Source organism: Theobroma cacao, chromosome 10 (genome assembly GCF_053813885.1).
Source record: "Theobroma cacao isolate CCN51 chromosome 10, ASM5381388v1, whole genome shotgun sequence".
NCBI lineage: Eukaryota > Viridiplantae > Streptophyta > Magnoliopsida > Malvales > Malvaceae > Theobroma > Theobroma cacao.
The window spans coordinates 26304439-26317853 of NC_142648.1; the positions used below are offsets into that span (position 1 = coordinate 26304439).

General features: G+C 32.6%; 1 pseudogene; it reads left to right on the forward strand.

The window, feature by feature from the left end:
- Positions 1–13086, forward strand: part of LOC108663656 (26S proteasome regulatory subunit 7A-like) — a 37307-nt pseudogene extending 24221 nt beyond the window's left edge.
- Positions 13087–13415: the final 329 nt, after the last annotated feature.

Genomic DNA, 13415 nt, shown 5'->3' on the forward strand with positions numbered 1-13415 from the left:
CATATGAAGATACTGCCAAAACTCTCAGATCAACGTAGAATTACTATATTGGTTCTAATTATATGTCTTTCAGATCCAATAATTTAAGGTACCACACAATAATAAAAGTTGTCTCATGTATGAATTCACACTTTTGATTAATTTGAAATAATGTTTTTTACATATTAAATTATCAATACATAATATCACAAGACAATTTCTAATTACATTTAATATTTTAATTTGTCTTGGCTGTCGAAATGAGAAGGAAGTACATAACATAGTGTTCATGAGATTGTCATTTTTCATGAGATATCTTACATCAACTTGTAATTACTTTTATGTTTGATAAATGCAAATTTATTTTAGTCTAAGCTAATACTAACTATAGGTAATGTAGAGTATAATTTTTTTTTTTAAAAAAAAAAAAGCAAATTTGTTGACTTCCATAATCAATTGGCCATTATAAGTCTCTTACAATTTTGGTAAGAGACTTTTCATGACATAAGAATTTGGCTTAGATGAAAAGCCTGAACAATTACATAAAACTATTGGTGGCATTACATGTTAGGATATTTGATTAGATTAATTAACCACTTATAGTTAGCTTTACTATAGTTAGTTGACTTTTGTTTAGTTAATTAATCCTGTGTATGTGAACTCTTTTTTTTGCTAATTTCGCAGTGTGAAGAACATGATACAAAATCTGTTTTGTCACGATGCTTCCTTTCTTATACTCATAATGCTCTTGCCTTCTTCACGTTCTTGATACTTAGTAAACTAAGATGGTATCGGAGCAAGTTAGCTTCGTTTTTGGTTGAATCTTGAGTTTTCTTATTTTTTTTTCTTGTTTCAATCTTATAAATCAAAAATTATTTCTTTGTTGAAATCCCTCTTGATTGTCAGAAAATCCTTTTGTAATTTTAGTTCTTCAATTGAAACCCTAAGTGACGAATTCTTCTTCAAAAGCTTCAAATTCCTCTATCACCGACTCTTAATCACCATATTATGTCCATCATCCAGACAACCATGCATCAATTATGGCAAGCCCTAAGTTGACCTCACCCAATTACTTGGCATGGAGTCATTCGTTTCTACTTGCACTAGCCATTCACAACAAGTCTGGCTTCGTAGATGGTAATATCAAAAAACTTAAGTCGACTATTGACTTATTTCGTCCATGGAATAGATGTAATAAATTGGTAGTTGCTTGGTTGCTTGATTCCTTTTCTTCAGAAATTGCTTTCATGGTCTTTTACATGGACTCTGCATAGCAAATTTGGAGACTTTGAAGGAGCAATTTTCACAGGATGATGAGTCTCGAATTTGTACCTTGCAGTTTACATTAAGTAATGTCACACAGGGTACCAGGTCAGTGGTTACATATTTTACCGAGTTGAAATCTATATGGAGAGGAATTAAAAAATTATAGATCACTACCTTATTGTGAGTGTGGTAGTTGTAATAACAACTGTTTTAAGAGATTTCTGGATCAGTATAATGAGGACACAGTCTTTCATTTCCTGAATAGGCTAAATGAGTCTTATTCTGCTTTGAGATCACACATAGTGATGATCAAGCCCTTTCAATCTCTTAACGAAGTCTATAATATGGTTTTGCGAGAGGAATCACAGAGGTCATTATTCATTCAATCACAACCTAATTGAGGCTTCTGCTATGGCCTCGATTTCTGATAGTAAGAAGAAAAGGAATATGTATTTGGTATGTAATCACTGTGGTAAAAGAGGGCATTTGAAAGATAAATGTTTTTGACTTATAGATTTCCCAGAAGATTTCAAGTTCACAAAATCTAAGGGGAATTTTAAGAAAGGAGGAAATGTTTCTGTTCATAGTGCTACTGTTGACAAAGAGAATGAGCATTTTGATGATGTAGATGTCAGTTCAGCTGTGCAGCTTTCTCACATTGAGGACCAGATTCAGAAACTAATGGTTATAGTCACTGAGCGTGGTGGTATAGAAAATGAATCAGGATTCCCCTTTGTCAACAAATTAACAAAACAAACCTTCTCTTGTCAACTCAGCTCTAGCAGGTATCATCTCTAAACACAGTTGTTTTTCCATTACAAATGTCTTTCCTACATTGAAGTATGACACTTGGATAAAGGACACAGGAGCTACTGATCATATTACATATACTTTGCATCAGTTTAGGTCATATAGACAATTACAAAATCTATTTGTGCAAATGCCCAATGAAACGAGAGCCTTAGTTCCTCATGTAGGTACTATTCATTTGTCTAAAGGGTTGATTCCTGAAAATGTTTTGTTTGTTCCATCCTTTAAGTTCAACTTGGTGTCTTTTAGTAAACTCACTGCAAATAAAAGAAACTTCTTGGCTTTCTCTGACAAATACTGTCTGATTCAGGACCTTCATACCTGGACAATGATTGGTCATGCTACCAATGGGCTGTACATCATGCAGAGATACTTGAGTGCACAAATACCAGCAGATTTCAAGAATGCTTTTACTAGACAGTTTAATAATTCTACAAATTTTAGTTGTGTTTTTCCCTCTGCAAATTTGAGTTCTGATTTGTCATTGTACTCTAAAACAGTTTGTTCAAATGCTTGTCGTTCTTTGAAATCAAATTTTGATATTTGGCACTATAGGTTTGGTCATGTTTCTTTACCTAGAATAAAGCAACTTCACAAGTCTTGTTCTGATGTGAAATTTTAAGATGATTTTCAGTGGGATGCGTGACCTTTGGCTAAACAAAACAAGTTGTCATTTCCAATACATATGAATTCTTCTACAAATTCTTTTGATTTGATACATGTTGATATACGGGGTCCTTATACTACTCTTACATAATGTATGAGCTTTCGTTTTTCTGATAAGCTGGTTGTTTTTTGGTGATACGGTGATTATGTCTTTTTGAAAGACTGGATGACACATAAGTTCTGCTGATTATTGCTGACTTTTTTACGTTATTTAGCTGTTGGAATTTCTTACAGGGTTTGCTGTGAGAGTGGGCTGATTTTTTATACATCAGCTTTTACTTAGTTTGGTTATTTGTTTTAATTTTCTGGGTTGATTTTCATCAGGGAGTTTGTAAAGTTTTTTTTCTGTATTGTCCCTGGGCTTATGTGGATGATGTCTTTTTAGTTTGGTGGGATATACCTGGACATTGTGGGTATATTGTCTAGTTTTGTGTTTTTCCATCGATTTGATTGTGGAATTTCTCTCAGCTTAATAAAAGTATATTATCAATTTTCAAAAAAAAAAATGGTAGTGTTGAACAATATAAAGCAAGGTTGCTAGGAAAAAGTTATAATTAAAGAGTTGGTTTTAATTATCAAGAAAGCTTTAGTCCGGTGGCAAAACACACAACTGTAAGACTTTTCTTGACATTAGCTGCTGTTAAAGGTTGGTTTCTCACTCAACTTGATATAAATAATGCTTTCTTGAGCGATAATTTGGATGAAACTATTTTTATGGAGCTGCCAGAAGGAAATCAAGTTAAGGGTGTCCTAATAATGTTCAAATGGAGTGCAAATTACACAGGTCTTTGTATGGCTTTAAGCAAGTGTCAAGGTAATGGAATTTGAAGTTTACCTGCTATTTGTTAACCTATGGTTTTCAGCAATCTAAAGCTAATTATTCTTTGTTCACCAAAAGCACAGACAGTGGGGGATATACTGCTTTGTCAGTCTATGTTGATGATATTGTGATTGGTAGTACTTCCATAGAGCTTAGTAATGAAGTTAAAGACTAACCTAAATTCTAATTTTAAACTCAAGGACTTAGGAAAACTTAAATATTTTATCGGGTTTGAGGTAGCAAGATCGAATAAAACATGGTGAGAATACATCTCGACTCTTGTTTTATTTATTTATTTTTGTGAACAAATCAAATGAATGTGTTTGGTGGTTTTATTAACCATAATTTAATATTAAAGAGAATATTTATGACTCATATGGTTATCTAATAATTTATATTATGATATGTTATCTTCTCTAATTAGTACATAACTTACTGGTGAATTCATTATACGGTTCTTTACATTTCTGCTTTGCAACCAACAAAATCTTGCCTTAGTGCTCTAAAACTTTTAACTCTTAAGTTGAAATATCATTATTGTGTAGGGTTGATTTGATCCAATTTTATGTTTGATTTTGATCAATAATATATACTAGTTTATTAATTATTTGTTTGTTCGGTTTATTTCCTTAAGTTTTTAGCTAAATGGATAGATCGATTTTGTTAAATAATTAAGTGTACAAAATTTTAAATAATTTGAGCAAGTTTTGTGCTTTCTTCCTATTCCCCCTGCTCGCCTTCTTTGAACCTCCTTTCACTATTTGTATTCCTTCTTTGAACCTCCTTTCACTACTTGTATTCTTTCTTTTTTTCTTTCTCTCTTCTCCTCTACCTTCCTCCTTTTTATTTTTCACTATGAAATCAACCTCTCTCTAAGTTTTAAAAAGACAGCAGATTCGCCTCACTCTTCTCTCTTGTTTCTCTCTCATTCTTTTCCTTCTAGTAAACAAAAAGCCTAAAGCACCCGCAGTAAAATGAAAATGTTAGTCCTGTTGCACCACCATCCATTCAATCTACCGTCATCAAAACCTGCCAGCTAACAAGAGGTTAGAATACTCACAAGAATAAAGAAAAGAGGAGTATAAATTCTACTATCCGATCACGTCTAAGAAATTACAGAAAGCTAAAGTTTATAAAGGAATTGATGATAAAGCTACTCCCTCCTAACACTTCTAAACAAAAAGCTTCATCCCCATTCCTTCTCTCAACAATCCAACTCCGTACACTAGTCTAATACCAGCAATAAATCTTCCCCCCTCTCAACCCTGGTCGTAGCTAGATCATCCACCATCACATTCAACTCCCTCAATAGTCCACTTCCTCATAACTCTATTTCATAAAGTTATTTCGTCACATTTTGAGTATTAAATTAGCTAAGTTCTTGAGATTTAGGTTCAAAATTAGGTGTTTTTAGTTGTTTTACTTAGTTTAGTTTAAATCATGTTGAGTTGTTTTATGTTGAATTGTTTTATTTTAGTTTTATGTCAAATTGCTTTTAGTTTAGTTTCATATTGATTTAGTTTTATGCTTTTGCAGGTATACGAATAAAAAGGCTTCAATTGTTGAAGAAGAGTGCATAAATGGCAAGTGCTTCTTCTATACATGTTTCAGTATTTTGACCATAATTCTCATTCTAGATGTTCAATTGATGTGATTCTTGAGTTAATAGAAAGCTAAGAGACAGAGTCACAACTTCCATGTTTACTGCTTTTCCCAATTCAGCTTTGATCAAGGAAAAAATCACATCACAAGTTGATTGATTGCAGCAGAATACATGGTGGAAACAGCAAGTGTGGCGCTGCGGTGCCAAAAGGATGAAATGCAATATATATATATATATAGCAGAGCTGGTGCCATAGTGCCTGGAAAGTGAGGTTGCAGCATCGCACCAACATCTCAGGAAAAGGCTCTTCCGAACTTTATAAAAATTCATTTTTTTTGGGAGGCTATAAAAAGGCACTTTTGAGGCAATTGAAAGACACAATTAAGCTAGGATTTCTCTGAAGAAAAAGAGCCATCAAGTACTCAAGAATGAGAAGAAAAACTTGGAAGATTGAAGATCGAAGACCTGACAATCTTTAGTTTTCTTTTCCTTTTTGTTTCTTCTTTGATTTTATTGAATTGTTATTGATGGTTAAACTTCTTTGAATTGTGTTTTTATTATTCACCATGAACTAATTGTTTTTATCTAGGATTGCAATTGAACTCAACATGTAGTTTGGATTTTTAATTTCTCTTTTGCTTATGATCAATGGAATATGAGTTGTTTATCACAATCTTGTGTTTAATGCTTTTGATTGTCTGATCACCAATTAGATTGATCTAGAAACTTAAATGCTACTTGGAAAAGAGAGTTTAGTGTGGGCCATGGATGGAATAGCATAAGTTCAAATTCACTTAGTTGATTGGGTAATTTGATTTTGTATAGGATAGAAATATACCTATATGTCTTATGTAGCCAAGATTAGAGTTTGAGTTTAATGAGTTTGTCTTTAATTAAATTTTGATAGGAATATACTAAATTGGTTAAGATAAATATTTTTATAAGAACATCAGAAGAGACTTATAAATAATTTAGAAACTCTAAGTTAGCAACTTAATCCATTTAACAAGTTAAGAGAGAGAGAGAGAGAAAATTCAAAGGAAGTGTTGAGGGATATTGTAATCCTAGACTTGTTTATTGATTAATTTTTCTAATTAAGATTTGCCATCAACTTTTAATTCAGTGTATCTATTGTCAGCTTCTAGATTTAGTTTTTAGTTATTGTTTAGTTTTGGTTTTGCTTCCAATTAATCACTTTATTTCGGTTGTTTGAATAAGAGTAGGTTATAATTTTAGTACTTAACAAAAGTTGATACAATTTTCTATGAGATTCAACACTCTATTTACCATTGTATTATTTGTTAACGATACGTGCACTTGCGTAGTAAATCCAACATCACTCTCCCACTCTCTTTTTCATTTTCTTTAATCCCAAACTAATATAATTTATGAACAGTTACCTTTCAAAAAAAAATATTAATAGTTTCTACATAATTTTCTCTAAAATTAATACAGAAAATATAAATGGTAATAATTGAATTTTTAAAACTTCATTCATAATTTTCATCAACACTTATCTACTAGATCATCTATTTTATGTGTACAAATTAATTAAGAAATTTCTTCTTCTTTTCATTATTACTCATTCTAATTTGTTATTTAAGATATTAGTGTTTAATTTGGTATCATGCTCAATAACATACTTTAGATTTTCAAATGATTTAGTTTTTTATTTAATTTAATTTAAAGTTTTCAAGAGTTTTTGTTCTTATTATTTTCTTGACTTTAGACAATCATTAGTTATAAGGGATTATTTGATCTAAAACAAAATTACAGTGACTTGATTGAATGCAACAAAAAGAATAAAGGCTTATTTGAATTTTCTTCAATAATTTAGAGGCTTATTTGAGCATTATGCCAAGTAAAAAACGTCATTTATCAAATATTTCAATTACATAATGAAGGTAATAGGGTTATAGTTATTTGTAGTTAAGGGTTAATTAATTATAAAAAGATTTGTTTTTAAATTTTGACTATTTCTTAATTGCAAACGTTATTTGGATGCTAAATTAATTATAAAGTCTAAACTACAATAATTTAGACAGAGAATCAATTGGTAGAGCGCTTGGCTTTTATCAATTCAGTTCTTACATTTTTCATTGATCATTTATAAATTACTCAAATTAATCGACCTCATTAATTGAATTAACCAAACTGATTTAATCGAAACTTGCTCACTCTCTCTCTATATATATACACACTGAATCCTAAAATATCATAAAAATAAATGAGTTTGATAATAAAACCATCCAAATAGTTTGACTAAGTTTGACTAAGATACAACTTTATATCTAAAATTTATATTTTTTATACACTATCATCATTTACGTCTCTTCCTTTGAGATTTCCAACTATAATACTACAACCCTACTCAAAAATAAAAGCATAGTACTTGAAAATTAAAAGCATAATACTTGAGATTAAAATCAGAACACTCAAAAAATTAAAAGCATAACACTTGAAAATTAAAAACATAACACTTCAATCAAACCAATCATTAGCACTTATTTATAATAATTTAGGCTTCATTTAATTGTTACTTTTATCACTTTAAAAAACAAAATAGTGAGAAAGCACGTTAAGACAAAAGCAAACAACATATTAGAAGTATTATAGGAAAATTTTAATTTTTTAAGATAACGAAACATATAATTCTCCTTATATATAGATTAATTATGTTATAATTGATGTTACACTTCAATTATTTTTTCATTTATAATAAATCATGATTTTGCTTTTTAGCTTTAGTTTAAGAGTACTTCAAAACATGAAAAGAAATCCCCCCTACATGATTTTAGAAATAGATCATTAGGAATTCCCTCAAACGTATAAAAGAAATTGATAGTTACGAAGAAGACACCTTAATGAAATTGGATGTGACGGTTTAACATATTTAATTGTTGTAGACTATAGTAGCTGAGGTACCTAGCTGTTGCTTCAACCAAGAAATTACCAACGAGTTGGTTTCAAATATCTTTTGTTTGAATGCATTAAGTCATGACTTAAAGATATTCAATTGTCCAATTCGAAAATGACGAATTAAAACTGAGACGACCACACATGGGGCTGCACACTTGCATTATTTTAAAGGTATTCAATTGTCCAATTCAAAAATGACGAATTAGAACTGAGAAAAGCACATATGGGGTTGCACACTTACATCATCTTAAAGATATTCAATTTTCCAATTTGAAATTAGAACTAAGAAGAGCACACATGGAGTTGCACACTTGCATCATCTTAAAGATATTCAATTATCCAATTCGAAAATGATGAATTAGAACATGGAGTTGCACACATGGAGTTGCACAGTTGCATTATGTTAAAGGTGTAACACCCCGTACTCTCGTTTAACCATCAATAAGACCCTATCGATAAAACGAAGAGTCACTTGATGTAAATTAAGAGTCGAAAAGCGGTTACGAGTGAAAAGAATATTTTGAAATAAAATATTATTTTATAAATAAAATAATATTAAAATATTAATATTTTATTTGTTATTGGAATTAGTCATGAAAAAGGATTATATGATTGATCTAAGTGGGGGAGAAGAAATAAGAAAGAATTTCGCAGAAAAACGATGATAATTGTGCCTGGGTGATTTTATTAAATCGAGTTAGCGTGGGTAAGTAAATATTTAAAATATTATGGTGACACCGCGTTGAAGCGTAATTTCGATATTCTAGTTGTACGCGTGTAGAGGAAGAGAGATAGATGGAAATTAGAATTTTTAAATGCATTGAAAAGATCAAATTTTAAAATACGAAAATTGAAGGGTTGTGTAGTAAATAAAATAAAATTGAGGACTTACATGTAAATTTTTATAATTAAAGGGGATAAAATAAATACTAACAACAATAATAAAAAAATTTATTATAAAAGATCACATGGGCAGCCGCCCATGTGTGGGATAAGGAGGCCAAAATGTAATATTTTTTTTAAGTTAAATGATGGTAGGGGCCGACTTAAGGACACAAGGGAGAGAGAACAAAAAAAAAAAGAGGGGCCGGTCAAGTGACATAGAAGAGATGAAAGAGAGAAAGGCAAAGAAAAGTCAAAGCCATTTAAAGGAGTAGTAGCCGGATTTTAAAGAGAAAGAAAGAAGAAGAAAGGAAAAAGGAGTGGGGGAACATTGACAAGAAACTTGTCATTGGCGGCCCCACCATGAAGCCATATCAAATACAACCTTTCTTTGTCTTTTTCATTTTTTCCTTAGCCATTTAGGGAGAAAAAGAGAAAGGGAGAAAGAGCCGAAATGTGAGAGAGAAAGGAGGAAGTGTCACGGGTTGAAGGGAGAATTTCTTGGGTGGTTGCAACCGGTCTTGAGGGGAGAAATAGAGCAGAGAGGAAGCCATTTATGGAGCTAAATAAAAAAAGGAAAGGAGCTGATTTTTGAGAGGAAAGAGAAACCTTGTGCTGCTGGATTTTTGGGAAGGAAAAGAGAGGAAGCTGGGCTGTTATGGTGACCGGCGGTGAGAGTGAAAGTAGAGAGCTTGCTGCCGGCGTTGGAAGTGAAGGAGGAAGGAGGAAAGATGAAGGCTGTAGCAAAAAAGGTGAGAAAGAGATCGGGTGAAGGAAAGGTAATGGGGGCATAAAAGGAAAAATATATATATAATAAAAAAATAAAATAAAATAATATATATATAGTGGGTTTCAATATTTAAGAGAAATGAGTAAAGGTGGTACATTGTGGTGGCAGGTCGGAGGAAATAACAAACGACCGGTAAGAAGGAATAAGTAGATATATTTTTAAATTAATAGCGACGTAACATCTCGTTATTGTGAGGTAAGTAGAGGGTGTCAATTTTAAAATTCTCATAGTAGTATAAAAGTATGTATATTTTATTTTAGATGCAAAATTGTGGATAGCATGTGCTGGTAGAAATTTTAGGGAATTGTGAATGCAAATTATTTTCAAAAATTATTTTGAATATATATATGTATAAATTATATGTAAAGTGTTTTCAAAATGGGGAAACAAGCCCTTCGAACTGTTTTACCTCAAAATCTGTGCCTTATATTTATGCAATGTGCATCCATGGTTATATTCCTTATCCACCGTGCAAATTATTGTTTTGAAATTCATGCATAAATTCATTTTGAGAAAATGATAGATTTTATCATACCCTATGTTTAATGCTTTGGAAATAATTTTGAGACGAGTTTTTAAGGACATAAAACGATTTCAAAAAATGGTTTTACAAACAGAGGGCGTCGAGAGTAGGTCGAATGTCACATCGGTTAAGTGTGACCCTCACGCACGAGTGAGCTCTAGCTAGAGAACCTTTGGGTTGCCAACAGGATGTTAGGCGTGGTGGGGACCACGGCCTGTGATGTATGTATGCTTGGCTAGGCCACCAATGATTTACACGGTTGCGACCGTCGGATATCTCTTATGTCGGCCAACATCGTGAGACTGCCATGGCATGTAGGATCTGGTGGAGCGAGGCTCCCGAATGTTATTACGTGGTAGCAGGACCACGGGTTTATTTTCATTCCCTACTCGAGAGTGGCATCTCTAGGTTTTCAAACTTATATTTCTTTGCATGGTGAAAGTGGAATTTAATGGTTTTTCTGCAGCTCCCTTATTTTTATGGTGAAATGAATTTTAACTCCTTGAGTGTAAGGCGATTTGTGATTTACGTATGAGTTTGATTAACATTTGATTTCATAGGAGCTTGCTGAATATATTGGTTTGATTTGAGAAAAATGTCAATTGATCTTGACGGCGGAATTTTCTTTATGTAAAAATTGTTTTATTTCAATATTTCAAATGATTGACTTGAATAAGGTTATTGATCTGTTTTGTAGCGAAAATTTATCTACCTTGGTTAATTTACCAATTGAAGTGTTTATAATGCGTAAGAAATTCTCAGTATTTCATATAAGGCACAAACGCCTGATTGAAATAAATTGTTGTTATAATCTTGCATTTTTAATGTCAACTGATCTGTTGTTTGCTTGTTTCCCATCTACGCCCTACTCACGGAGCCGATGATCACTGAGTCTGTGAGACTCACACCCCTTTTTACTTCCCTTTTTGTAGACAGTGATCAGCCTAGTGCGTAATCATCGGCGCATACGGTCCACCGCAAATAGGTAAAGACATCTCATAGCATTTTATCCCGAGTCGCTCCGCTGTTAGAGGTTGAGTTGCAGTACTCTAGTTTTACTATGTAAACAAATATTAGTTTTGATATAAACGATGATTTGGGATTTTTGAACTCAATGTATTTAATTGTGATGTCATGACTTAAAGTCAAAATTTAATGGCTATGCTTATTATTGAATTCATGTTATAAATATATATGGATCAAACATTAATACGGTTTAGTATAAGTGCACAATGAGTTATTGAGAAATTTCTTTCAGGCTTGTTCGGGACTTGACGGAATCTCCCAGAGGTCTCGGACGCCGGTAGCGACCGAGGAGGGGTCGTTACAAAAGGTATTCAATTGTCCAATTCGAAAATGACGAATTAGAACTGAGAAGCGCACACGTGGGGTTGCACACTTGCATTATCTTAAAATATTCAATAAATCTGGTTTTAAAATTATCACCCTATACAATAGTTGTCCAATTAGAAAATGATGAATTACATAAGAATTTTGGTAAGAGACTTGAAATTAAAATTGTCACACTATACAATAGTTGTCCAATTCAAAAATTAAAAGCATAACACTTGAAAATTAAAAACATAACACTTCAAAATTGAAAGCATAACAATTGAAATTAAAAGGCCTAAGGTTAAACTTACTAATTGAGCCAGCCAAAGACACGGTGCTTTCAGATCAACCAGGTACCGGAGTCTTGATCCCTAGGATCGTTTCTTGGAATTTTTGCTGACTCCATTGCTGTCCGGAATATTCTCTCTCTCGGTTCCCTTAATTCTTCTCGTGCTTCAACTAGAGTTTCATTTTTTCAGCACGAATCAGATATTCCACCTCATTAGTAAAAGAGTCGGGAAGTGACGCAAGGAACACCAGTGCTATTTCTTCTTCATTTGTATTGACACCCAACTTCTTCAATTTTTTTATTATTAAGATAATTATACTAACAATTTAGTTAGAGTTATTATACAATACTATTATCTAGTTAGACAAAAATTATTTAGTTGAATAAGATTAGGATTAACCTTATAGATATGCACACTAAGGTAGACAATTAAGATATATCAATCATAAGCAATTTACAGTTTCATCAAAGCTTTGTGTTTGATAAGATGGTGGCTTGGGTCAAGATATTGGCGGCTGAACCAGAGGATGATCCGATGGCTGAGAAGAATCATCAGCCCTTGGATGAAGATGATATCGCGTTATTGAAAACTTATGGTTTAGGTCCATATTCTTATAGCAGCACTAAAGTGGAAAAGATATCAAAGAGATGGCCGAAAAGATCAATGACCTTTGTGGTATCAAAGAATCAGACACTGGATTAGCTGCACCCAGTCAATGGGATGTTGTTTGATGAAGTAGATGCTATTGGGGGTGCACGTTTTGATGATGGTGTTGGTGGAGATAACGAGGTCCAGCGAACAATAAATGAGATTGTCAATCAGCTTGACGGGTTTGATGCCCATGGAAACATCAAAGTTCTGATGGCAACTAACAGGCCAGACACCTTGGATCCTGCACTTTTACGTCCCTGACGATTGGACCGTAAGGTTGAGTTTGGTCTTCCTGATGTGGAGAGTCGGACTCAAATCTCCAAAATCCGTACAAGAAATATGAATTGTGAAATGTTCATTAGATTTGAACTTCTTGCTCGACTTTGTCCTAATTCTACAGGTGCTAATATAAGGAGTGTATGCAGAGGCTGGCCTGTTTGCAATACCAGCACCAAGGAAGATGAAAACTGGAAAAGATTTTCTCAATGTCGTAAACAAAGTCATTAAGGTTACGAGAAGTTTAGTGCAACTTCAAAATATATGGTAGACAATTAGGTCTGAAGGCATTGTTAAATATATAACATTTATCAATATTCAATTTACAGTTTTATATTACACAAGATTCTACCTTCTTCTAATATGGTAATAGAGCTTCATCTTTGATAAATTATGATTCTCTTCTTCGTCTTTGAACTATTATAATATAACCTATAAGTACATTCCTTATGTCTTTTAAGGAAAAAATAAACATTTTTATTGTCTTAACTTGTATGCAAGTCTCTTGCCGGTTATGTAGATTGGTAAAGCCATTCAAAGGAAATATAACATTTTATTGCATTTTAATCAAACCAGTTGCACATGCATCCATGCGCAGATACATTCTA